The sequence below is a fragment of the Carettochelys insculpta genome, chromosome 3, assembly GCF_033958435.1.
Source record: "Carettochelys insculpta isolate YL-2023 chromosome 3, ASM3395843v1, whole genome shotgun sequence".
Classification (NCBI taxonomy): Eukaryota; Metazoa; Chordata; order Testudines; family Carettochelyidae; genus Carettochelys; species Carettochelys insculpta.
Window position 1 is genome coordinate 204239436 of NC_134139.1, and position 26125 is coordinate 204265560.

At 47.3% G+C, this 26125-nt stretch overlaps 1 protein-coding gene across 4 annotated transcripts in view; it reads left to right on the forward strand.

Annotated features, from left to right (window-relative positions):
• EXTL3 (exostosin like glycosyltransferase 3) overlaps window positions 1–26125 on the forward strand; it is a 246123-nt gene that overhangs the window by 11401 nt on the left and 208597 nt on the right. The window contains exon 1 of one of the 4 annotated variants that reach the window (XM_074991464.1): window positions 23116–23293. The exons of 2 other annotated variants lie outside the window; for them this stretch is intronic. The gene's annotated coding sequence lies outside the window, so the exon portion shown is untranslated. Of the gene's footprint in view, window positions 1–23115; window positions 23294–23436; window positions 23462–26125 lie in introns of those variants that run through there. One more of the 4 variants, XM_074991466.1, reaches the window with a different exon arrangement.

Genomic DNA, 26125 nt, shown 5'->3' on the forward strand with positions numbered 1-26125 from the left:
ATGTGTCTTCATTCTTTGGTGACCCCCTTTTAGTGGGGTTCAGGTGGGTTCTCTAGCCCCACCAGGGCTCAGTCTTTAATTAGTCTTAGCCCTGGTATGGGGCTGTATCCCCAGGGCTTCCCCCAGGAGGTGCTATTTTCTTGGGGCCTTCCCCAAGTTCAGGCCTCATCCAGTTCCTGAAGCCAGCCAGGAACTCCATCAAGGTTCCCTGGTCCCTGTCCCACCTCCCCAGCTCTCATGCTGTGGTTTCTTCAGGCAGCTGGGCATGGAGTCCTCCTCCTCCAGATCCTAGTAGCAGCTCAGCTCTCTGTTCTGATGCTCCTTTTCATATAGCCCTCCTGGGGCCTGATTGGTTGCATCCTGTGCAGCTGCTGTAGCCTGCTTGGAGGATCTCTCCTCTGCTCCCTTCTTGGAATGGGTGTGTCAGTGCATATCTCAGGCTTCTATCACACCAAGTGAGACACATCTCCTAGTGGTTTCAGTGGAGCCAGGATTTCAGCTGTCAAGCTGAAGCTTGCACTGCTAGGCACCATTTATGCCAGTACGAAGTGGGTATAAAATACTACTGAACCAGACTTCCACTTTCATTCATACTGGTGGTCACTTTGTGCATGTGTAAATGATGACACAAGGTCTAAGGCAGGGTGGGGATCCTTTTTTAGGTCAGGGGCCACTGAGCCACAGAAAAATCAGTTGGGGGGGCCACGCAAGCCTGAGAAGCAAAAGCCCCCCCGCCCCAAAACAAACAAACAAAGCCCTCAACCCTCACCGATGTGGCCTCTGACTGAGATACATTCCTCCCCTCCCACTCCAGCCCCATGCGGGAGTTGGGGTGGGGGCTTGTTGTGCGGATGGGCTGATGGGAATGGCGACAGGTTTGGGTGGGAGATGGGGTGAAAGGCCTGGGCAGGAGGGAAAGTGCAGGAATGGGCTGGGGGTGGAGGTCTGGGTGGGAGGCAGGGTGCAGGAATGGGTCTGTTTTTGTGTGGGAGGAGGGGGCAGGACTACCTGTGCAGCTCTGAGGGGCACATATGGCTCTTTATCCCTTGCTGCCACCCCCCACTTCGGGCAAGCAAGCTGTGGGCTGGATCCAGCCCATAGGCCATAGGTTCCCTACCCTTGGCCTAAGACATTGGACCATTGGTGTTTTGAGTGTACTGCACAATTTAGCTTAACAAAGAGAAAATGATTTGAGTACTCTGTGTGGAGAACAATCATTTAAAAAGGGGCTCCTCACATTAGCAAAGTATCACATGATCCAGTGGCTGGAAATTCAGACTGAAAATATAGTAGGCATCCTTCGATACCGAGGGATCATAGGTTTGCACCCCAGTTGGACTGATTTGAGCAGCGTCTTCTGTGGCTGTGCAATCCAATGAGGGAGTGGCAGTCCATTCCACACTGTGAGCAGCAGTAGTCAGATGTCGCTCTGGTATCACGGGCACGGATCTTCCTGAGGGATCTCCTGTCTTCCGCTTCCTTCACCAAGGTAGTTTCATACATAACAAGAGCTTCCTTCACTCCCTGTTTCCAGGCATGCCTGTCTGAGGCGAGCGAATGCCAGGTGTTCACACTGATAGAGAGAGCGCTGAGGTCACGCTTGAACGTGTCCTTGTAGCGCAATTTAGGTCGCCCTTTCGGCCTCTTTCCAGACGCCGGTTTGCCAAAGAGAAGGTCCTTCGGTATTCGGCCATCCGTCATGCATGAGACATGGCCCAGCCAGTGCTACGCCTCTGTTTGAGAAGGGTGAACATGGAGGCGGTGCCTGCCCTCTCAAGCACTGCGCTATTGGGGACCTTGTCCTGCCATGAGATACCGAGTGTGCGCCTAAGGCAGCGCATGTGGAATGTGTTGAGCCGCTGCTCTTGTTTTGAGCGCAAAGTCCATGTTTCACTGTCGTACAGCAATGTGCTCAAAACACAGGCTGTGTAGACCTGCACCTTGGTATGTACAGTGAGCTTATTGTTAGCCCATACCCTCTTCGTCAGCCTGGAGAACGTTGTGGCGGCTTTTCCAATGCGCTTGTTGATCTCGCTATCAAGTGACAAGTTGTCCGAGATCGTCGAGCCTAGGTACACGAAGTCATGGACGACTTCCAGTTCATAGTCTAGCACATTGATAGATGGCTCCTTACCCATGTTTTGGCCCATCACCTGGGTCTTCTTTAAGCTGATTGTGAGGCCAAATTCCATACATGCATCCGCAAAGCGAGTTATGAGTGACTGCAGTTCCTGCTGAGTGTGAGCAGCAATAGCTGCATCGTCAGTAAAAAGGAACTCCCTTAGACTCTTCGTATGCACCCTGGTCTTCACTCTAAGCCTCAACAGTTTGAAGAGGTTGCTGTCCGTTCTCATGCGGAGAGAGATGCCCTCTGTAGCAGTTCTGAAGGCATATTTGAGCAAAACTGCTAAGATGATGCCAAACAGCGTTGGAGCCAGCACACACCCCTGCTTCACTCTGCTGAGAATCTCAAAGGGTTCAGATGTGGATCCGTCATATACAACGGTTCCCTTCATGCCTTCATGGAAGGCCCTAATTACGCTGAGTGGAGTTGGGGGACAGCCGATCTGAGCCAGAATCGCAAACAGACCTTTTCTGCTGACGAGGTCAAATGCCTTGGTCAGGTCGATGAAGGCAATATACAGAGGTTTGTTCTGCTCCCTGCACTTTTCTTGTAGTTGCCTAACAGAGAAAACCATGTCTATGGTGGACTGTTCAGCTCTGAACCCACACTGAGACTCAGGGTAGACTCTCTCCGTAAGAACATTGAGCCTCTTCAGAACAACACGTGCAAATAGCTTCCCCACAGTACTGAGAAGGGAGATGCCGCGATAGTTGTTACAATCGCTTTTGTCACCCTTGTTGTTGTAGACAGTCACGATGTTAGCATCCCTCATATCTTGCGGTACGCTGCCTTCTCTCCAGCATTGGCAAAGTATTCCATGGAGCTCTGAAACTAGGGTACCGTTGGCGCATTTGAGGATTTCTGAGGGAATACCGTCTTTCCCTGGGCGTTTTCCAGAAGAGAGTGCTTTCAGTGCGTCGCTGAGTTCCTCCAAGGTGGGCTCAGCATCGAATTCAGTCATGGTGGGCAGTGGCTCGATGGCATTCAGGGCTCTCTCTGTAACTACAGTCTCTCTGGCGTACAACTGTGAGGAGTGTTCCACCCAGCATTCCATCTGCTTGGTTCTGTCCTTCAAGACCTCGCCTGTGGCTGACTTAAGTGGGGCAGTCTTTCTTTGTGATGGACCGATGGCCTGCTTGATCCCATGGTACATTCCTCGCATGTTAGCAGTGTCTGCGGCCTGCTGAATCTTGGAGCGGAGTTGGAGCCAGTAATCGTTGGCACACCGCCGAGCAACCTGCTGCACTTGACTCCAAGCAGACCGGAGTGCCTGCAGGTTCACCTCACTGGGAGAGGACCTGTATGCAGCCAGTGCCTGTCTCTTCTTCTCAATCAGGGGCGTCAGCACTTCAGTGTGGGCTTCAAACCAATCAGCAGACTTGACTGTCTTCTTCCTAAAGGTAGATATCGCAGTATTATAGATAATGTCCCGTAGTTGTTCCCACCTCTTGCTGATATCAGTGTCGTCTGGGCGGGGCAAGTCCTCTTCAAGTGCTGGGACAAACTCGCATACTTTTGAAAGGTCACGAGTCTTGCCAGTGTCCATGTGCAGCCTCCCTTCCTTTTTGGAGCAAAAGAATCTTTGCAGCTGGATGTGCACCTTACTACACACGAGCAAATGGTCAGTGTCACAGTCTGCGCTGTGGTAGCTACGTGTCACCCTGACATTACCTAAACGGCTGCGTTTGGTGAGGACGAGGTCAAGCTGGTGCCAATGTTTCGATCTTGGGTGTCGCCACGAAACTTTGTGCTGGGGTTTGACGTTGAAGAAGGTATTGGTTATGCAAAGGTCATGTTGGGAGCAGAGTTCAAAGAGGCGCTGTCCGTTTTCATTCATCTTCCCTGTTCCAAACTGTCCCAGACAGGATGGCCAGCTGTGGACTCTGGCATTGAAGGCTCATGGGAAGGTACCTCACTGATGGCAATGCTAAGGTCATCATAGAACTTGTCCTTAACTTCCTGGGCAGAAGTTAAAGTAGGCGCATAGACGCTGAAGATGTTGACCATGCCCACTGGTGTTTGAAGCTGGATTTTCAGCATTCTCTCAGTTCCCACATTTTGTGGTATGACTGAGCCAACTAGGCTGTTTCTGATTGTGAAGCCAACACCATGTTCCCTGGTCTCTTCTGGAGGCTTCCCATGCCAGAAAAAGGAAAAGTCCTTCTCCCTGAGACATCCAGAGGACAATAGCCTTGTTTCCTGGAGGGCCACGATGTCCATCCGCAGTCTTCTCAGCTCGTTGTTAATGATTGCTGTCTTCCGGGGGTTACTAATGCTCTGTAGGTCTTCCGTAAGGCCCAGAGTCATGGTCCTTACGCTCCATGTGCCCAGCCTGAAGGCTGGACTATTTTGTTGCTTGTTTGCTTTGCCTGGTGTAAGGTTAACAATCCACCTGTCGGTGATTCCCTAAGCCCCACACACTGAGTGGAGCAAGTGGACTGTGGCGAGGCAGCACCTACTTGGCTGAGGGCTGCCCAGCTTGAGGCGGGCGATAACTGCCCAATGAGATCTGAAGACCTCTCCCACCGTCGGAAGCAACCCCTGGCGCCTCACTCTACGCCAATCGAGTGCAGTGGCTTAATACCGGTAACTGCTGCTTCCCGTGTTGTGTCACCGCTCAGAAAGCAATGCCGGAGTGTCCTCTCCAGGGCGCAGACCTGGGCCAGTAAGTTTGAAGAACCAGCTGATGCCCAGCAGCAGGTTCCCCCTCTCCACGCCACTGATGTAATCCAAGGGAAAGGCAGAAGCCAGTACAGCTTGGCACCAATGTCGTTGCAGGAGCTGCCAGAGTGAGATTGAGCACAACCTCAAACTGCCTTAGGGGTCTCCATCTCTGGATTTTTCCTCAGGGTTTACTCCCGAAGCCTTTCCCATGACTAGGTATTGCCACAAGGCAGCGGAGGTTTTAAATCAGAGTTTCCTTCTCCTAGGTGGGCGGCCTTCCCAGGCTGACGAGCCCCACCTGCCCGAAGCAGCTGGTTTGAAGGTGCCAGTCATCCGCCTTCGCCCCTTCTCCTGTCAGTGCAAACAGTTTCGCCGGGCTTAGAAACTAAGCCACACGTGAAGGCCAGGAGCTGGACTTCGGTTGTCAGAGGCTATTGGAGACGCACGCCATGGGAGCATTTTAGAGATAGTGGGAGCTTATCCCCGCTACCACCCCCGGCTATGACAACCCTTGAAACCAGACTGAAAATAGGGAATGAATTTTTAAAAGCGAGACTGTGCCCGCAGTGCCTGGTTTTTTCAGTGATGCTTTTTTTCCATGACCCAAGGTCAAAATAAGAAAAGTTGAAAAATTGCTTTGCAAAACGGAGCGTTCGCATGAGCCCATAAATGTGTGTGTGTTGGGGGGTGTGACGAAAATCATTTGCAGAACTGGAACTATTATTTCGCAGGAAGGCCCTTTTATCTCGATTTTTTTTCATGTGGCAGTGTGAACATGCTGTTTACTTGGTTTGGGGGAAAAAAGGCCCCACCAATGAAGAGAAGCCCCATGAGTCACTAATCATTGGAAAATTTTACTAAAGGTCCTGGTGGATTCTCTATCATGGACCATTTTTAAATCAAGATTGATCTTTTAGAAAAAACATATCCGATCTCAGAATTACTGTGGGTACGTTCTGTGGTCTGCGTTCAGGAAGTCAGAATCACAGTGGTCCCTTCTGGCCTTGGAGTTTATGAATATGTGACCTTCCTTGTGCTGCTTAAATAATCTGACGATTTCTGCCTCATGGTATTGAAATTGTGACTGGGAGCCAGTCTTATTTTAATAGTCTCACTCAATAGCTGTGGGCTGATAGCTTCATATCTGGCTCTGTTTCCCCTTCATAAAATGCCTTCACCTCAAGAGGATGCTGAGAGGCTTATTAAGTGTTCGGAAAGCTCTTTAAAGAAGAACTGTGTCATATACAGGCTCAGTTCTCATTAATTTTATGGCTCAAATTGTTTGGTTATTTTACGACTGAGTTTACATATACAGGGCCAGAAATGGGCCAGAGCCTCAGTTGGCATAAATCAGCATTGCTCCATTGATTTCAGCACAGCTCCACTGATTTACTCCACCTGAGCATCTGGTCATTGGTACTTTTTTTTTATTGGCTGGACTAATAAGCCATCTCATTGTCACTTTATGAGGTTCCCTTTTTATTGATATCCTGCCATGGAAACATATCGAGTTTAATCCAATTTTATGTTTTGGCTCCAGTGTTTCTCAGTGCTTTCCATTTTGCTGGATTTAACTGATCCCAGTGGCATCTTTTTATGGTGCATTCTATTCATCTTCTTCCACTGCCTCGAGTACAGCAAGAATCTTGGAATCCACCTTTTATTTAAAAAAAAAAAAGCAAGAAATGCAGGACATGAGGCTTTTAACATCTTTGTCTCTTTTCTATTAGAGCCAAAGAAGAAGGCTGCTCATGGAGTCAAAATTCAGTCAAATTAAACCTTAGTCATAATATTTTCTGTGAAATGTCATTCTGTATGTATAATTTACCTGGGAAGGAAAATAGTTTATTTTCAGTCAGTTGAGCTGTTTTTAGTTAGGATTATAGTGTCACAGTGCTATTCGTCAGAAGATCTGAAAAATGTTGAGCAACAATTGTGAGTTAAGATTCAGAATAGCTGAAGGATGTAGGGAAATATAATTAGTTCCATTTTACAGATGGGAAAACTGAGGCACAGAGGTGCTGCAATTTTTTCCCATGGCCAAGTACCAAAGTTAATGGGATTAGAGTTTCTGACGCCCAATATTGTGCTTTTTCCACTTGAGCAAACTCATCACTCCGCCCATATATGCTAAGTTAAAAGCTTGTTTCCTTTATGTCCTTTTATTTGGCTCCTTCTCTTATTAACCTCTGTTTTGGTGAACTTCCCCACGAAGAGCTCCAGTACCCTGGCTCTGATTCAGACTTCAAGGTCACATGATTGCTCTCATTTTTGTCACTGTCCATAGCATTCCTAATAACAGCAGTTTAACTGGACTCTTGCTTTGTCAAACTCACTTCACTCTCTGGCTGGCTGGTGGAGTGATAAGCGACAGCGGAGGCAGTGGATCTGCCTGCATGTTTGCGTACTTTCAAAGACAGCACTGTATTGGTTTCTATTCAAAAGGTTATCTTCAGAGCCACACAAATCTGCGGATAGCCACTTTATATCGTTGGATGTCCGCATCTGCAGATGTCAGTGCAGATATCCTCTTCTTGTTTTTGTTTTTGTTTTTTTGTGATACAGATATTGCAAGTTTTGTGTCTGTTCAGGTTTCTAGTTTGCAACCTTATAGCGCTTCTCAACCTGGTTACACATACCGCTGAAGCTATGCTGGGGGTCTTCTGTGGGACAACAACTCATCTAGATATTTGCCTGATTTTCGCCACAGGTTATGTAAAATGCACTCGTGAAATCAGTAGAAACAAAAATTTATACAGTGACTTATTTATACTGCTTTATGTGCTGTTCACCGACATGTAAGTGCAATGTATCTGTCAGTTGATTTATTTTTTTTTAATTATGTGGTAAAGAGGAAGTAACTGATGTTCAGGTGGTAATGTGCTGTGACAGTTTTCAAGGGAGGTGAAACTTGGCAGTATGCAAGACAGACATCCTGTTTTACCTTGGGCAAGTCATTTAATTAGTTGAATGCCTGAAAAGGGTGCAGTAGCCTAGAAAGGTTGAGAACCATTGGCCTGACTTCTATTTTTAACAGAGGTTTCAGTTTTGCAGAAATTTATGGCTTAGCCTTATGTCACTAGGGAATGCATCTGAATACTATCAGGCCCTGGATTTTTGGACAGTAGATAGAGATATCAGTGGCTCTTCCTTTGTGAAGAGACAATTAGAGTCCTCTGGGAAACCAAAGCTGCAAATACATTTGCCAGTCTTGACATTATGATTGTGTTTTCACATGCCACCTAGGTACAAAGGCACATTTTACAAAATAATGTGCAAATATTATTCCTTTAGAATAGGCTCTACAAAAACTTGGAATGTCACTGTATGATTTTTTTAAAGACATGATCAAAACAGATAATGCGCTCCATATCACAGAAGGAACTAAAAGTGTATGTTGATTTTTCAAAATGCTGTTGGGTTTTTATGTAGTTTTCTCTCTTTAGTCCTGGTCACCAAAGTATCTACAAGCTACAATGAATTAGTTCCTTGAAGCAGCCCTGTGAGGTAGGGAAGTATTAGGGTTGCACCTACAATAGAAGGTGTTCCCAGACTTTTTTTTTCCTATGGCCCATTGTGGCACGGAAATTATTAATTTAATTATTACAGATACTTTATATGCAACACTGTAAATAAACAGTGCCCATTTCCTTTACATTTTATGGTAAACAATTGTCATGATAGAAATACCGAGCAATATTTGTTCAAAGAAGTGCTTCAAAATCTTTGAAACCAAGCAGTTTTAGTAAAACTACACTTTGAACACCTCATTTTGTTCTCAATATGTTTTTAAACAGAGAAAACAGTTTATAAATGTGTAATGCATGAAAATGAAAAATAAGAAACAAACGTTAACAAAATTGTTAAACATTGGAGTTATTTCTTGATTTTAAAATAAAATAGTTGTCTAATTTTGAATACTATATTCATTTTTAGTGTAAATATCTGAATTTCTGTGCTCTGTGAACAAAGACTCACTCCGACTGTTTACTAGTGAGAAAAGAGTCAAATAGCTTATATTTTTATTTGTAATAATGTGATCACACTGTGGCATAGGGTACTTACCTGAGCCGATAAATGATGGTTCAGACTTCAAGTATGGGTACCTGTAATGTTTTCTTATGGCTTTATTTTATTTTATTTTATTTTTGGGCATGCTTATTTTTTGTAGCCGTAGAGTGTAGCCTTTTGTTATCTTCTAAACCAGTGCACTCATTTTGAAAAATAAATTGATCCATGTCAGACTGAAACAGTGCTTGGTGTTTTTTACCGTTGTGAAGGGGTGGCTTGTGTGTATGGGTCTAAGTTATCTTGCAGTGAAATGTTCCTTGTACTCGTGCAATTTAAAGTTGACATATTTCAGCTTGATTCCTTAAAACATTGTTTCTATACTCTGCCCAACATGCACATGACCATATCACATTTATGTAGCTTTTACTTACATTACACGAGGCACAGGCAGTTAGAGAAGTACTAAAGCCAGGTCCACGCTATGGGGAAAAATTGATTTAAGATATGCAACTCCGGCTGTGTGAATTGCTTACTTGGAGTCCATGTATCCTTAATTGATTTTTATTTTACTGCTGTCTCCACAGCAGGAGGTCGACGGGAGAGTTTCTCCCGTCGATCTCCTGTACTCGTGACAGCAAGGAGTACCGGGGTCAACAGTGGAGCCCTGATGTTTTGATTTAGCACAGCCCCGCTAGGTTCACTAAATTGAACGCCAAAAGATCAACCGCTACTGCGTCGATCTTCTGGTAAGTGTGCCTGTACCCTAAGAGCTTGGCCTGGAGAATGTAGCTGCTCAGTTGGACCACCTGGGACTGTCGCAGATCACCGTTAGGCTGTGAGGAACGCTGTGGGAGCCCCTGTGCTAGAACACCCAGCTCAGTGCTGCAAGTTGCCAACAGCTCTCAGATTTCACTGACTTAACAGTGGAATTTGGGAAGGTTGCAGCCTCACAGCCAGGGTGGGTTTTGTGGCCCATTGGCTTCAAGGGGTTTACACACATGGTTTATATGTGTATTTAAGTGCTCTGGTGGATTGGGACCTAGAGTAACAGGTTTCAGACCCTGTAAATCTTCGTGAAGGTTAAATACTGTGGAATACTTACACAAATCACATGCCAACATGTAGCATTTTAAAGACTAACAGCTTCTTCAGCTCAATGACCTCTTTTCAATGATCTGAACAAGTGGGTCCGTCCCATGAACGGTCATCACCAAATAAATCATTTTGTTAGTCTTTAAAGTGCTACGTTTCTGCTGCTTTGTTTCGTTGGAGCACAGACTGACATGGCTACCTCTCTGTGACTGTGCGTTGGGGAGAGGTGGCAGCACTCAAGCTATATGCTTTGTCAGAGAGTGTGGATTTTTTTTTGGTCGCAGTTTGTCAAAATGGACATCAGCTTCTTGTCTGAACTGCATTAGGGTCTGACAACACTGCATGGCGTTTAGCGACAAGGTTGTGTCGACGCCACCTCGTCGAAAGTCAGTGTGTGTGAATGCTGCTTGTTGGCATGTTTTGCCTTGTCAAGGGCGGTGTTCCCTGTAAGCTGAGCGCTTGGGTGGTTGCCCAGGAGAGATTCAGGTGCTGCCCAGATGATTAACAGGGCTCCCACAGCCACCTGCAGTGGGCAGCCTGTGTTTCTATTGGTGGTGCATGTCTGCATATGCCTTGGTGCATGTAACAAAGTGCATTCCCCCCCCCCCCCCCCATGGATGGAAAAATTTAGTGGGGCAGCAGAGCGCTCCTGTCTACAAAGCAGTGTTCACACTTTCACCTGCTGTTGCAAAATGTTGTCATTCCAGGGCGTGGGGTTTAAGCTCCTGTGCACGGCAGAAGTTCTGCTGATCAAGTGCCAATGTAGACATATCTGTAGACAGCAGTGCTTTAAGCTGAACAAGAACTTGAGTGCTGTTTGCTATCAGCAGTTACCAAATGCTGCTGTGTTTACAGCTGATGCCTAAGTTATAGGGTGGAGTTTGGGGGCTGTGGTGTTACATGTCCCCTATGGACATTCCTTGAAAAATACCTCTTGGAAGCCTCAAAATGCATGTTTTGAGGGATGAAGGTTAAGGAGAAGTTTTGCCCACAATAAGACACCAAATTAAAAAAAAACTAATAAAGAAGCAGTCATGTAGCACCTTAAAGACTAACAAAATAATTTATTAGGTGATGAGCTTTAGTGGGGCAGACCCACTTCTTCAGGGTCTGCTCCATGAAAGCTCATGATCGAATAAATTATTTTGTTAGTCTTTAAGGTGCTACAGAACTGCTTGTATGTTTTGTTAGAATGCAGACTAACATGACTACCTCTCTGTTACTATTAAGAAAGAAGGTAGGTCTGTAGTACTAGAGTGAATTTGCCCGGAGTGTTGTTCTGTCTCTTTTACTGCTTCAAAAGGCAGCCTCAGCATTCTGCTGTGCTAGCCAAGTTTGGGCATTTAATACCCTTTAACGGAAGCTGTAAGATGATATAGTAGATTGGTGCAGAGCTAGTCTACAGAAACTAAGCTGCTCCGCAGTGCACAGGGAAAGATGGATGGAAATAGTGAGGGAGGCATCGAATACCAACAGTTGCTGAGCACGGGGTTGTTGATGATGATGAACTGAAGCTGTGCAAAGGCAGGTTGCTCCTTGCTGCTATCGTGGTACCACTTTGATAGCGTTTACTAATATTCTCATATGTGCCACCAGACTGATACTTTTGTTGTTTAAAAACAGCAAGAAGTTCTGTGGCACCTTATAGACTAACTGATATTTTGGAGCACAAGCTTTCATGGGCAAAGACCCGCTTCGTCAGAAAGTTCTGACAAAGCGGGTCTTTGCCCATGAAAGCTTGTGCTCCAAAATATCGGTTAGTCCGTAAGGTGCCACAGAACTTCTTGTTGTTATTGAAGATACAGACTAACTTGCCTACCTCTCTGATACTTTTGTTGTTTGTTTATAATTGATTTGAGTGTACTTTCAGTGCGTGGTGAAGGATTTTGGCTTGGCTGGTTTGAAGTCCTCTCAATCCCCAGAAGAGGCACAGTGTGTTCAAATCGACCACAGGGTCCTCCAGGAGGGTGGAGGAGCGGGACGACATCTAGGAGTGAGAAATGGTTCAGTCTTCATGGTCTCGTGACTGTCATTTAGCTACTGGGAGACTGCCATGAGGTGACCAGCAGTGTTCCCTGTAAGCTGAGTGCTTCTGCAGCCATTGGAGAGATTCAGATGCTGCCCAGCTGTTTAGCAGCTGGGTTTTTGTTTCTACTCGTGGTGCACTTGAACATAAATATTTATTTAACACATGAATGAAGAAGATTAAAGGGAAAATTGGTGACCAGTATTGATTATGTATGTTTATCTACTAGGAAGGCCACCATACAATGGTCAGGTGGTAACAACTTTCAGTAAGTAGTGGACCACAGGAGAAAAGCTCTGTATTGTAATGCCATTCTTTAGAGCTATCTGGCTCCTCACGGCTTTCTTCTGACCACCCTTTGAGTTTATTTAATTGTTGCTTGAAAAAGTAAGTTACAGAATCACAGAATCATAGGGCTGGAAGGGACCTCAGGAGGTCATCTAGTCCAGCCCCCTGCTTCAAGCAGGATCAACCCCTACTAAGTCATCCCAGCCAGGACCTTGTCCAGCCAGGACTCAAAAACCTCTAGGGATGGAGAATCCACCACCTCGCTAGGCAACGCATTCCTATGCTTCACCACCCGCCTGGTCAAGAAGTTTTTCCTAATATCCAACCTACACCTTTCCCTCTTCAACTTCTGACCAGTACCCCTTGTTCTGCCATCTGACACCACTGAGAACAGTTTCTCACCCTCCTCTTTAGAGCTCCCCTTCAGGAAGTTGAAGGCTGCTATTAAATCACCTCTAAGTCTTCTCTTCTGTCAACTAAACAAGCCCAAATCCCGCAGCCTATCCTTATAGGTCTTGTGCTCCAGCCCCTTAATCATTTTTGTTGCCCTTCACTGAACCTGCTCTAGCAAATCCACATCCTTTTTATACTGGGGGGCCCAAAACTGGACACAATATTCCAGCTGTGGCCTCACCAGTGCCGAATAAAGAGGAATAACTACTTCTCTAGATCTGCTCAAAATGCTTCTCCTAATGCACCCCAGTATGCCGTTAGCCTTCTTGGCTACAAGGGCACACTGTTTACTCATATCCAGCCTTTCATCCACCATAACCCCTAGGTCCCTTTCCATCGTACTGCTGCTGAGCCAGTCCGTCCCCAGCCTGTAACAATGTTTGGGATTCTTCCGCTCCAGGTGCAGGACTCTACACTTCTTCTTATTGAACCGCATCAGATTTCTTTTGGCCTAGTCCTCCAATTTATCCAGGTCCCTCTGGATTCTCTCTCTACCCTCCAACGTATCTACCTCTCCCCCTAGTTTTGTGTCATCCGCAAACTTGCTGAGGGTGCAACCCAGTTCCCTTCTAAGTGTTGTGGCTCTCATTAAGATAATATCCCATATTTTTAGGTAAATGTTACCCAATAAAGTTGTTCTCAAACTTTTGTATTGGTGGATTCCTTTCACACCCGATCTATAAGTGCAATCCCTTCCCCTTAAAAACACTTTTAAAAAATTAACACTATTATGAATGCTAGAGTGGAAGAGGAATTTGGGAGTGGAGGCTGATAGCTCATGGACCCCTCCCCCCATAATAACTTTGTGACTCCCTGATGGGTTACAACTTCCAGTTTTTGAGAACCTCTAAGCTTAATGGAGTTATAAAAATCTAATGTTAATGGTAAATGACTTGTGAGACACTGTGATTTTGATTCATTATTCCTGTGGCACAATATTTAGCTTTTAAGTCAAGCAGCTTTTCCAGTCTCTTATCTCGGGATTTTCCATCTTTAAATCACCAGGTATGGCAGGAGACAGAAGCTTCACTACATATAAGTCTCTGTTAAGAAGGGAACATTGATTTCTCTTACCCACCTGTCTTTCATAACGGGCAGCCTTCTTTAGCATCCAAGAGTCTTAGCAAAACCTTTAATGTCTTGCAAACATTCCAGGTTCTGTGGAAATGATAAGGATTTCCATGTGCTGGAATATCATGTCTTTGCTCTTTGGATTCCATTTCAAGCTCTCTGCTGGGTGAGGCCAAAAGTCTAAATTGGAAGCTGGGAAAGGAAAGTCTTCACATTTCATTATGCCTGTGGCTCTTCCTTAGTTCTTTTTATATTTGTGACTTTTTCCAGCATGGTATAGATGTTGTCACTGGTTATTTCACTGCCCTCTGGCCTCATCATCCACAACCCTGGGCTCAGCACCCCTTGGTGCCTGATGCCTCTTTCACTGTTTCCTTCCATCTTTCCCTGTCCAGTGCAGAGTGGCTTAGTTTCTGTAGAAACAACCCTACTATATCATCTACCCCTTCTCTGTGGGATCTGCCTCTCCTATTCGAACTGTCCGTTATGCCAAATACAGGGTCTGATGTTTCATTGGTCTTTCATTTTGCAAATATGCCTGAATGACTGTAACTTGCATTGTATAACCTTCTGCAGTAGGTTCTCTTTCAGCTGTATCTTCCTGTGTAATTCCTTGTTGGTGACCTTCTTCATCCATCCTATTCTAAGGATGTTTCTATAACAACTCCTCTTGAACACCGATGTCCTTCTCATAGAATCTTTTATCACCCGTGTCTCACATCTGTACAATGTGCTGCTGAATACACACGTTTTCAAGATGCTCAGCTTTGTTCCTAAGCTACTCTTGTTGTTCTCCGGTTGTTTCATTGCTCTTTCTGTTTCCTCCTTCGAAATATTGGTCTCGCTGTCAGCACTGTTACATTTTTGGGAGGCAGACGTGGGTCTCGGCCGTTTTAAAATATTTAACTTTTATACAGTAACTTTGCTGTTCAGGGGATCCCTTCATCTGCCACAGCCGTTCTGCTACATATGCTTAAAAATCTGGCAGCTGTTTTAATAATTCATACTGTACCACCAAATAGAGTGAAGTAAAGAAAAGCACCATGTCCTCTAACAACCATCATGGGAATTTGAGCAGAATGTAATTACCTAAGTTAGAATTTGGTTAGGACATCAGATTAACATTTCTTTCTTGAAGAGCGTCAAGGGATTCTTAATGGCCAGAAGTATTCAGGATCTCAGCAGGATTCAGGGTTCAGCTGCACAGTGCTCCCAAGCATTATGCTGTGGCACTGACTTCAGTAGTGATGCAGGAATGTATATTACCTGTTTAGTTCCCTTATTTCCTGCAGCAATTTGGGTTTTTTCAGACTATTCCTATGCAAGTACCGAGCAGCCTGGCTGAAGACTGAGGGCTTGTCTGGAAGATTGATGGAAGATTGATGCACTGGTGCTCGATCTTCTGGAGTTTGATTTTTGCATGTCTGGTGAAGATGTGGCAAAATAGATCTCTGTGGACTCTGCTGCCAACCCCTGTACTCCACACTATTACATGGAGTAAGGGATGTTGATGTGCGATTACAGTGTCTCGGTCTTCACTAGGGAAGTAAGTCGATTCCAGTACGTTGATTCTATCTGCACAAATGCCATAGGTAGAATTGCGTATCTGAAATCGACTTATTTCCCTGGTATAGACTTATCCTGAGATCTAATGCCATCCACTGAGGTTAAGACAGTTACCTGGAAACATCCTATCAAATTTTAAGTGCACACGGCTAGTTAGGGACTTGACACAATCTCTTCTGAAAGACAAGTTTTAAAAACACTGAATCACTTAAAATGTTCTGTTCACTCCCTCTGAGGCACCTGGCATTGGCTACTGTTGGAAGGCAGGATACTGGGCTAGATGGACCTTTGATCTGATCCAGTATGGTTGTTCTTATGCCAAGTAGCTCTTATAATGTAGTGAGGGGGCGAAAACACAGCCCTTCACTTAGGCAGTGTCTACACAGGTGCAAATCTTTGAAATCAAAATGGCCTTTATCAGGGCTAAGATTAATAATGAGGTGCTGAACTGAATATTCAGCACCTCATTAGCATTAGGCCGCTTCAAGCCGCAGCGCTTTGAAAGCGTGGCTTTCGAATGCCCATGGCTTGGTGCAGCTACACGGGGGTCCTTTTCAGAAGGACCCTGCACGTTTCGAAATCCTCTTATCCCGCTCAGCTGAATGGAATAAGGTGATTTTGAAACGTGCAGGGTCCTTTACAAAAGGACCCCCCGTGAAGCCCACAGCTCGGCGCGGCGTTCGAAAGCGGCACTTTCAAAGAGCAACGGCCAGAAGCGTCTTAATACTAATGAGGCGCTGAATATTCAATTCAGTGCCTCTTTAGTAATCTTTGAAATGGCCGTTAGCATGGCTATTTCGAAGATTTGTGCCCCTGTAGACATAGCCTTAGATTGTTACTCTTCAAAAGAGTAGCAAATACTTTTCAGGGTTCATCTCAGGCAGTGAGATGGTGCCAGGATTGTGTAGCACTGGCCTGTATCAGATCTTCCAAATCTTTCTTTCTTAAACGATTTAAAACCATGGGACACCAAACAATATTTTTTTTATGCGGAACACCTATGAAAATTGTCTTCAAAACCAAGTAGACCAAAAAAAACCCAAAACAGCAACATAAACAGCAAAAAAACAAAAATGAAGTACTTTAATCAGGTATCATAGCAACAAAGATACAACGTATCTGGTTTTAATAACAGAAAATGTAGTCATATTGTAAGACTTTGAATTATTTTTCCAAGCGCTTGCGGCACACATGCAAGTTGTTCATGGAACATAGTTTAAGAAACACTGTTCTGAATAGCCCTGCAGGATAACTTGATGGCTTTCCAGTGGGGAGGAAACACCAGTATGTTAGATGTCAGAAGGGCTTAGAAGACTGGCAGTCAATGGGGTGGGAAAGATCGAGGTAAAGTGGATCGAGTTGGACTAGGAGGAAGGACTGGTGGAGTTGGGGTGGTAAATAGGATTCATCCCTTCAGAAACCTCAGTTGTCAATCCCAGGTTCATGTCCAGGAACACAAGAAATTCCCCCAGCACAAAGGTCATTTTAAATTTTAAAAAGGGAAGGAAAAAAAGAGGGCCAGGGGAATAAGCAAGACCAAAAGACTCGTTTTCGGCTAGGGAAGGAACTCATATGGCTCCATTGCTGAATTTTAAACCCCTATTTTTCACTCACTGAAGGAACCCTCCTCCCAGCCGGATCCATTTCTGAGGTGAAATCTTGTGAATAATGCTGGGTAAAGGGCGTGAAGCGGTGACCAGGAAGACCCAGAGCTTAGAAAGTGGAATGGAGTGGGAGCTGGGGAATACTCAACCATGCCATTGTCTTTATTAGGGGTATACACTCATCCCTCGTTTAACGAGTACCTTACTTACAAGTACTCGTTAAAACGAGGAAGACGCATACCTACCAATGTTCACTCCGTGAGTGAACTTCCTCCGCTAATACGAGCCAGCCCCGCAGCTGGCTCTACGCCAGCAGTGGGGTCCCCGGCTGGGTGGGGGGGATGAGGAGAGGTGGTGAGTCCGGCAGCCCCATGGGGTCTCTGACAGGGAGGTAGCAAGTCCAGCAGCCCCGTGGCTGGTTCCGCTCCAGCCACAGGGTTGGGGCGGGGGGTGAGACCCGCAGCTCCGCGTCTGGAGCCGAGCCAGGCGCAGGGAGACCCTCAGCCCCCCCGCCTACTCCCAACTCCCACCCCATCCTGTTCCAACCCCCCCCCCCCGCACCCCCCCCCCAATAACTCTGCTGTAGCCGGGAGGAACAAGCCGCCCCCACCTCCATCTAAGCTGCCTACAGGTTTTAACCCTCCCTCCTGCTCATGGCCCCAAACTGCCCCCTGCCTTTAACCCTCTCCAACCCCAGGTTTGGTTACCGTTCAAAAGCTGCGCCACCTGCTGCCACTCCGAGCACTTGGAACCAATCAAAGACTTTTAGACGTATTTTAATAGGAATTTAGTGTCCTTCTTACGAGTTTTTGCCTACGAGCAAAAAGTTAGGAACTAATTGTGCTCGTACAGCAAGGGATGAGTGTATTTGAAATGGTGCTGGTGTCCTCTCCCGACAGCTGAGGCAGATGAGCAGGAGCTCTGGTACTTTGGGGAAGGTCAGAGTGCTCCCTCTATATGGATGAGAAGTACTGATATTTTAATAGGGATAAGAGTGTTTAGAGAGCTAACTCAGAGGCTCTGCCCTAGCTGAAGTGTGCATAATAATCTTGGCAGAACTTTCTGAAGGAAAGCAGAGATGTGCCTGCTTTTCCTGAGAGCATTTTCCCCCCCTTTGGGGACCCAGGAGATCAGTTCTCCATTTTTTCCATCTTCTCCAGAAAGGAACAGATCGGTGAGGAAATTTCATGAGAGATGCCTGGACTGAGCATAGCATTGGGAACCAGATTGTCAGTCAGACTTCGCATTGTCTGTAGCAGGGAGTTGGCCCCTGAATGAGACACTTCGTTGTTGTGGCAATACAAGAAACTCTTCTCTTCTGATGTCAGCTCCATCCCCTTCTCCCTCTGTGGGCTTGAGAAATTTTACATAAACTCTCTGCCTCAGTTTCTCCTTTTATAAAATACGAGTAGAATCTGCCAAACTCAGCAAGATATCCTGGGGATGGTTGGATTACTTTTGTAAGGCACTCTGAAGATGTCTAGCTTCACAGTGTTGGAAGAAAGGTGTTCCAAAGCCTGATAATGATGAAAGACTTGCTGTACCACATCATTCAGGAGGACTGTGCTAGGAACTAAACAAATTAGAGAGTGGTTTCTGCTTTGAAGCATAATGGAGGTTATCATTTGTACATGATAAATATAGACGTTCATATGAAAATATTACCTTCTTTTTGCAGCTTACTTGGAACCTCTTGTATTCTTGAACTATCTGAAAAAGTTTCAAATACCGCGTGCAAGCTTTGCAAAGTGTACTCGTAATTTTGTGTGCTGTACGGTGGCCGAACAACCCTTTTAAAAAAGCGGTAAGTATGTTGCAAAGGCTGGCGTGGATATGCTTCAGTATAGGGTAGAGATAGTGGAAAAGAGGGTGTACGAGCGCAAGACAGACTGCACGGGTATATTCATTGGCCTGGGTGACTTGGCTAGGTAATATGTTCTGCTGTAATAATCCGTTGTTATCTTTCTGGAAAATATGATGCACAGTTTGTGAGAACTTTTAAACCTGCAGACTTTCTGTCTTGTCTTCTGTGCAGCATGCTCCTCCTTGGTGAGAATGAACTTGATACCACATAACCCCTAGCAGGGGAGCTGACTTCCATGCCACGACCCTGGGCAAGCTGTGTGTGTGTGTATGGGGTCGGGGCTCCTGGAAGTGGCTGGGTCGAGGGCAGCCATCCCTCAGTGCCTTCTGGACTGCAGCTTGCAGCCTTAAGAGCCGTGAGGAGTGCTGCCCTGGTGCTGCAGCAGGAGTTTAAAGAACTTTGAAGCTCTGAGTGTTGTTCCTACTACAGAAATGGCCAGAGCTCCAGGCCCCTTTAAATCACTGGGCCCCAGAGCAATTACCCCTCCCCTTATCAGCTGGCCTGACCTGTAGTGCCTGTGATTCTCCACTTCATTCCCCACGGTGTAATTGTTTACACTGGTAGAAAGTGAGTGTAAAACAGGACCACTGGCATGAATGAAGAATTTGATTTGGTTGCATTTTACCACCGTTTTACGCACATGTAAATTACTCTCAAAATCAGGGTGACCATCCATCCTGTACTGGGCAGGACAATCCTGTGTTTTGGGCTCCAAAAATCATCCCTGCTTACTTTGAAAAAGGAGCTAATTGTCTCCCCTGCCAGCTGACCTTTTCCCTCACCAAATATCTATATATGGAAATAGGTCTATCTCATAGAACTGGAAGGACCTTCAGAAGTCGTCAAGTCCAGTCCCATCACTGCCAGATTTCTTCTTTTTAAATCTTTGCCCCAGGTCCCTAAATGGCCCCTTGAAAGACTGGGTTTAGTAGGCCGAGGCTCGAACCACTGAGCTGTACCTCTCTAGCTGCTGCTGTGAGAGCAGGTGCTGTATGGGAGCACATGCTTTTCACTACAGGAAGGGGGAGCCAGCAGGGGGCCCTAAAAAGGTGGGAGCTCTTTCTTGCCTCCCCGGCTCTCGGAGAAGCCGAGGGAGCTCTGGCGGCTGCTGCCTTCTTGCTGCTTCGGGGAAGCCGCGGGGCCATGGGTGCCACTGCTCCCTCCTTCCCAGCTCCACAAGGCACAGGGAGCCCACCCACGTGGCTGCCACCCAGTTCCTGGCTTCCCACATCTCGGGGGAGCTGGGAGGGGCACAGGCGTTGCTGCTGCTTCCTTCCTGGCTTCCCACATCTCGGGGGAGCTGGGAGGGGCACAGGCATTGCTGCTGCTTCCTTCCTGGCTCCCCGAGGCATGGGGCATCTGGGGAGGCAGCCACTGGCAGTCACAGCCGGGGAGCGCCCCCCCTCCCCCCATCTCCCTGTCCCATATTTGGGATATAGAGAGATGGTCACCCTGCTAAAAATGCAAGGTAGTGGAAAATTGGGCTCCACCTGCTTTTGGATTATTCATTTTCAATGAATAATTTGTGTCATGCTGTTGGGGCTCTTAAGAGATTTCCACTGTTACGGTTTGAAATTTGCAAACTGCTTTTGAACTGGTAAAACCCTAATCCTTTACTGTAGGATCAAGTGTCCCTTACTTGGTCAAGTCCGTCAATGTGGGTGTGCTGGGGTGAGGAGACTTGATCCCAGTGGGTGTGATAGCCTTGCAGGAGACACCAAAAGTATATAATATAATATGCAATTAATATGTAAATGCGCCAGGCCAGAAAAATATAATGCACTGAATCTCTGTGCAGACTGGTGTAGCTTAGTTTTGCAAATGCTGCTTGTGTAGAAATTGGATTCTGTCTTTAGTCTTTCTTCTTTCCCAACGTTGTCTCTTATCCCCCAACCTCCATGCTCGGTTCTGAAGGATTGCCACCTATCAGAAATTTTGCGTGATTATTCTGATGTAATAAGGTTTGCCCACTACCTGCTGTTGTGTTAAACATGATGTGTCCTTATTTACAGTATCTGCAAAGGTAGCTTTAACATCATGTTAATGGGACTCCTGGTTGAAACATAACACAATCTAACTTGTTAGTGAATACTAGTCCATTGATGTGCTTTAGATCTCTCAAGTAGTGTTTGTAGACCATTCAGGGCTGTGTCAGTGTTTTTCATGACGGAACAGGCTCATCCTCCGTGGTGTATGGCAAAATGTGGTAACCTTCCCAGAAGGTCTGGAATACTATCCAAGGTGTAGATCAGTGATGGCACATAGGATACTACCATCATTTTAAGTGTCACAGGCAGTGGCACTGGAACTTTTTTTTAGTGTAGGGGTGCTAAGCTGTGCCCACCACCATCCCAGGATAGGATCACACCTCGAGTTCCCAGGCCTCCTGGATTGCTGCAAACAGTGTCCAGTTTGTCTGGTCAGGGAGAGTTTGCAAGTTGTTAAAAGCTGGAGGTGGCTGCAGAACCCTGGACTGGTGGCAGGAACCAGAATGGCAGCTTCCAGGGATGGTGGTCTGGACCTGGGTATGGCAGGCTGTAAAGTTCAGTGGGTGGTGGGACCCCAGTGAGTGCTGGGGCCAGTTGGACCCCCTAATGGGCTACCTGGAGGCCAGGCCACGGGATTGGCAGAGCCGGTGGCAGGCTCACCCCAGGTGCAGGGAAGCCAGATGGAAAACCTAGGGTTGCTGCAGCACATCTATACCCCTACTTACTGTGCCTATGGTTGCAGAAGTGCACAGTGATTGAGTGACTTGGGTTAGAAAGCTCAGAATGGATTTTTGATCATTTGGAATTGGCATTAATATCCAGGACTATGCTGTAATCGTGGCATTGGTGCTTTAGGCCAGTATATGAGGGGTTAAGATTTGAGGGTCGGGGAAGGGTGTCCATCTGTCTGACCATCAGTTGCTGGTCAGTGTATCAAAACAAAAAGCAGTCATGGAACACTTTAAAGACCAACGATATAATTTATTAGGTGATGAGCTTTCATGGGGCAGACCCACTTCTTCAGATCTACAGCCTTACCAGAAGAGACTCAATACATAAAACACAGTGGCTGTGTCTGCACTAGCTCCCAACTTCGAAGGGAGCATGGTAAGTAGGGTGTCAGGAGATTATTAATGAAGTGCTGCGGTGCATATGCAGCACTTCATTAAGCTAATCCTTCCCCGCAGCAACTTCAAAGCGGCAAACTTCTAAATGCTGGCTCGCGTGTAGCTGCGGCTAATCCCCTGGTACTTCGACGTACCTGGGCTACTTCAGAGTCCTCTACCTCCCTTCCTTCTGTGCTACTGCCTTCAGAGCTGGGTGGCCAGAGAGTGGTGGCTGCTGATCGAGGGTGCAGTTCTGTAGGCAGCCGTGTAGAAGTAAAAGTGGAGGTATCATGCCATTCTTACTTCTGCTGGCAGCAGCTCTGCGTTCAGCGTTGGGCTCCCAAAGAGTAGCTACAGCTCTCCCACTGCCCATCTCTGAAGGCAGCACCGCTGCCAACAGCAGAGTAAAAGGGTAGCAGTTCTGCATCACCCCCCGCCCCCCCGTACACACACACACACACACACAGTGCCCTGCTGAGCATAACCTTGACCACACCACACAACTGTCTGGGTCAAGATCCCTACGCTTCCAGCTCCGTGGAATTTCAGATTTAAATGGCTGAAATCGTGAACTGCATAATTTTTAAAAAAAAAAAAATCTTATGACCGTGAAGTTTGGAAGGGCCTTAAACGGCAGCCGGCCGTGCTCCTGCAACCCACACTGGCACCTGGGTGCGAGGGGTCACTGTGCATTCCCTGGCATTGGGTGGGAATCGCTGCTCTAGGAACAGCCTCTAGTTGCAGAAGCGTGAACCCATCAGGCCGTAGCGGGGCCTTAGTCGGTGAATAGACTCGGGATTGGGCTGGGTGGTGTCGGTGGTTCCTCCTTGGCTGCCCCCAGAGAGAAAACACAGGGTAGGGGGGTGTTGATCAGGCCAGAGCAGGGGGGGAAGGGTAAGAAAGCCCAGCTGGGGGTGGGGGGAGAGTGGGAATAGGGGCTGTGATGTGGGAGGGGGCCCTGGGGTTGAGGGGGCAAGTGGGTAGGTGAGGGGACCCTCTGCGCAGGCGCACTAGCAGCTGCTCCCTTCTCCCATGCCTGTCTCCAAGAGATGGAGGAACGCTTCAGAACTTCGGCAATTTTCGCCAGTTTCCGGATGAGACGGGCGGCTTCCCCGGCGCCCACCCTCTTTCGGTATTTTCCGTCAGTCATTCGGCTACTTCCGTACAGTTTCGGATCATGTCGGTAATTTCCGCTCCTTGGTCGGAAATGGCCGAAGGTTGGTGTGAATCTGCGGCTTAGAGGTGGGGATCAGCCGGCTTCTTGGAAGAAACCAACGTGCCTGCCCCGAGGGGAGAGGGGAAAGCAGGATCGAACGGCCGGAGGAGGCCGCCACGGCTACGGCTTCCTCTCCCCTCCCCTCCCCTCCCCTGATGATGGCGGTGGGGGAAGCCCGAGACGGCGCCCCCTGAGGAGGGCTTCGTGAAGGTGCTGGAGGTAGGATCGTACCATGTAGCGGGGAGAGTGGGGGGGGGTGGAGGCACGGGGTGGAAAGCGCCTGTGGGACCGAAGCAGCCGGGGCTGAGGGCAGCCCGGAGACGTCTGAGGGGCCCCAGGGGCGGGGCAACAAAAGGCTGGAGAGGAGTAGTTCTGCGCCGTGCAGTGGTACAGTCTGGGGAAGCGCCTTCTCTTCCGGGGCCCCGCTGGGATTTGGGGAGCGGGGCCATTGGGGCGGGGGCGGTGACGGGGAGTGTGTGGGGCGGGGCCAGGGTCTGTGACGGGGAGAGTGTGTGTGTGTGTGTGCGCGCGCGCGCAGGGGCCGTGATGTGGGGGGTGTAGGGGCCCTGGTGTGAAGGGAGGGGGGTTCAGGTGTAGGGTGCGGGGGGGCAAGGCGAGGGGCTGTGATGGGGAGTGTGTGTGGTGGTGTAGGGCTCTGATGTGAGAGGGGTGTAGGGATTGGGTGTGGGGGCAGGGGCTGTGAGGCGGGTGCAGGGGCTCTGGTGGGGGGGTTCAGGGGTTCGGCGTGAGGGGGAAGGTCACAGGGACTGTGACAGGTGGGTGTGTGTGTGTGGAGAGCAGCAGGACCAGGGTCTCCGATGAGCATGGAGGGGGGAGTGTTTCATGCATGGCAGCGTGTGGAAAGGTGGTGCATGGACAGGAGCTTTGGTGGGTGGGTGTGTGTGTTAGGCTGTGGGGGAGTTTATCCAGTAATAAATAATCATGAGCTATCTTCCCTGGTGGGTAAAGTCAATATAAACTGGATGAGTCTTAATTATTATGATGACATTCAAAGGGATGAAATTGGGGGATGTTCTTGTATTTAGTGAGTATTTTTGATTGGAAGTAAGAGGTAATTTATCTTGGTATTAAGTCAGAGGGAGAAGGAATTTAAAGTGCCCCTTTTTTTATCCCCCCCATTTTTGAAAATCCCAGTACAGAGTTTGAACGTCTGTGCTATGTGCTGCTTTATCAGTATTGAGCTAAGACTCTAACAAGTCTCTCCTTTTCCATTTTTCATGCCAACTGCTAGAGTTTGTTAGTTTTAGCTCAGGGTTAGAAAGCGAAAGCCTGGAATTGGGATAGTTGACTGCCTTGAGCTCAGCAGAGTACAGCCAGAACCTTCTGGCAGCTGAACTGTTGTGTAGATGGTCTTTGAAGTTTAACATCTTGTTGCAAAAGAGAAGTTTCAAAATAACTTTCTGACATAGCTGAGCTCTGGGATGAGGGAATGTTAAATATGTGTTGCTTTGCAGGTGAGATTCTGTGTTTTAGAGGTGGAGTTGAAGAACCAAATGCATTAACTGAAGGAAAATTGAATGATCTGTGGTCTCGACACACAGGGCTTACAGAGGCACTAAAATGGGTTGGGAAAGGGGAGTGTTCATTTTAGCTAGACTTCTTTTAAGCATAGCTCTTCCAGAGAGTGAATGTAGTGAGTTGAATGTTGGGCAATGAGTTTTTCATTTGGCAAGCCCCAAGGGCAATCGAAGGGGAGGTGGAAATCCAGTTCAGGGACCAGGCTATGTCCCACTCTGGCCCAACCCTGTCAGGCTCAGGGAGGCAGTGGTATAATAAAACTCGGCATTTCACAGCTCTCTGGCTTTTACTCTTTTATAACTGTCTGTCACTTTCTGAGATGTTTTCTGCTTCCAGTCTCATTGTGTTTTATATAGATTCTTATACGACACTTATCACTGAAATAGGTCAGCCCTGTCTTCTTGATGACCCCCACCATCTTTCTTCATTCCTTTATTCATAGTATACACATGAGTATACACATTCTGTCTCAAAAATGCAAATTCTGTACACAATATTTCAAAATTCTTGTTCTGGGGTTCCACCTGCAGGGGCTTTGGCTCTGCAGGGACTTCCAGGTAAAGATGGTTGGGGATCAGTGGAGAGAGGTATGGATTGCAGGGCAGCGGGGGGCGGGTCTGGTTGCTGGAAGAGTGGGGCTTCACAGAGTGGGAGTCGGTGCTGCTAGTTGGGCATCAGTGGTATCCAGGGGGTCTGGATGTGAGGGTGAAGCATGATGCAGGTGATGGGGCTCATCAGGGTAGGGGTTTGAGTGCAGGGAGCGCTGGGGTTTGGGTGCAAGAGTTTGATTCCAGAGCAAGGGGCTCTGGGGTTCCAAATGCAGGGGTTGAGGTTCAGTGGAGTGGGGTTTGGGTATGGAGGGCTTAGAGGGGTGCTGAACGTACCAGGTGTGTCTTGGCAGGGATGTTTAGGTATGTGAGGTCTGGATACATGGGAGTTCAGTGGATGGGGGAGCAGCTCCTGGTACAGTGACCCTTTCCCTGCCATAGCTGAGGAGTGATGGGTACCAAGAGCTGGTAGGGATGTGACGTTTCATGCAGCTGGGCAAGGATTCTGTGGGTTGTCTGACCTAGACCTAACCCCCGCTTGCAGAGAAATAGAACGTCCAGTCATCCCCTGCCTCTAGCCTAGCTAGGATTTGCATCTGATCCCATCTCAGGAGAGGGGTCACTGTCTGTGCAGTGATTTTTCCCTCTGCTGGCTGCTCTGGATGCCTGAAATAATGTACCTGACAAAGTGGCTTTCACGCATAAAAGCTTATGCCAAAATAAACATTAGTCTTTAAGATGCCACAGGACTGCTCATTGTTATGACATTTGAGTTATTAGAACTGATCTAAATTTTTGGGCTGAAATGTGGCCCATGAACTGTTAGTCACTAACTTTTCTGGACATGGTCTGTAGTCATTATAAATTTGGAGTCTTTATCCCTCACTTGGTCTTCAGTTACTTGTGATGTTGCACTGAGCATATGGCTGCATATATTTGTTGACAAAAAACTAGGAGTCAAGGT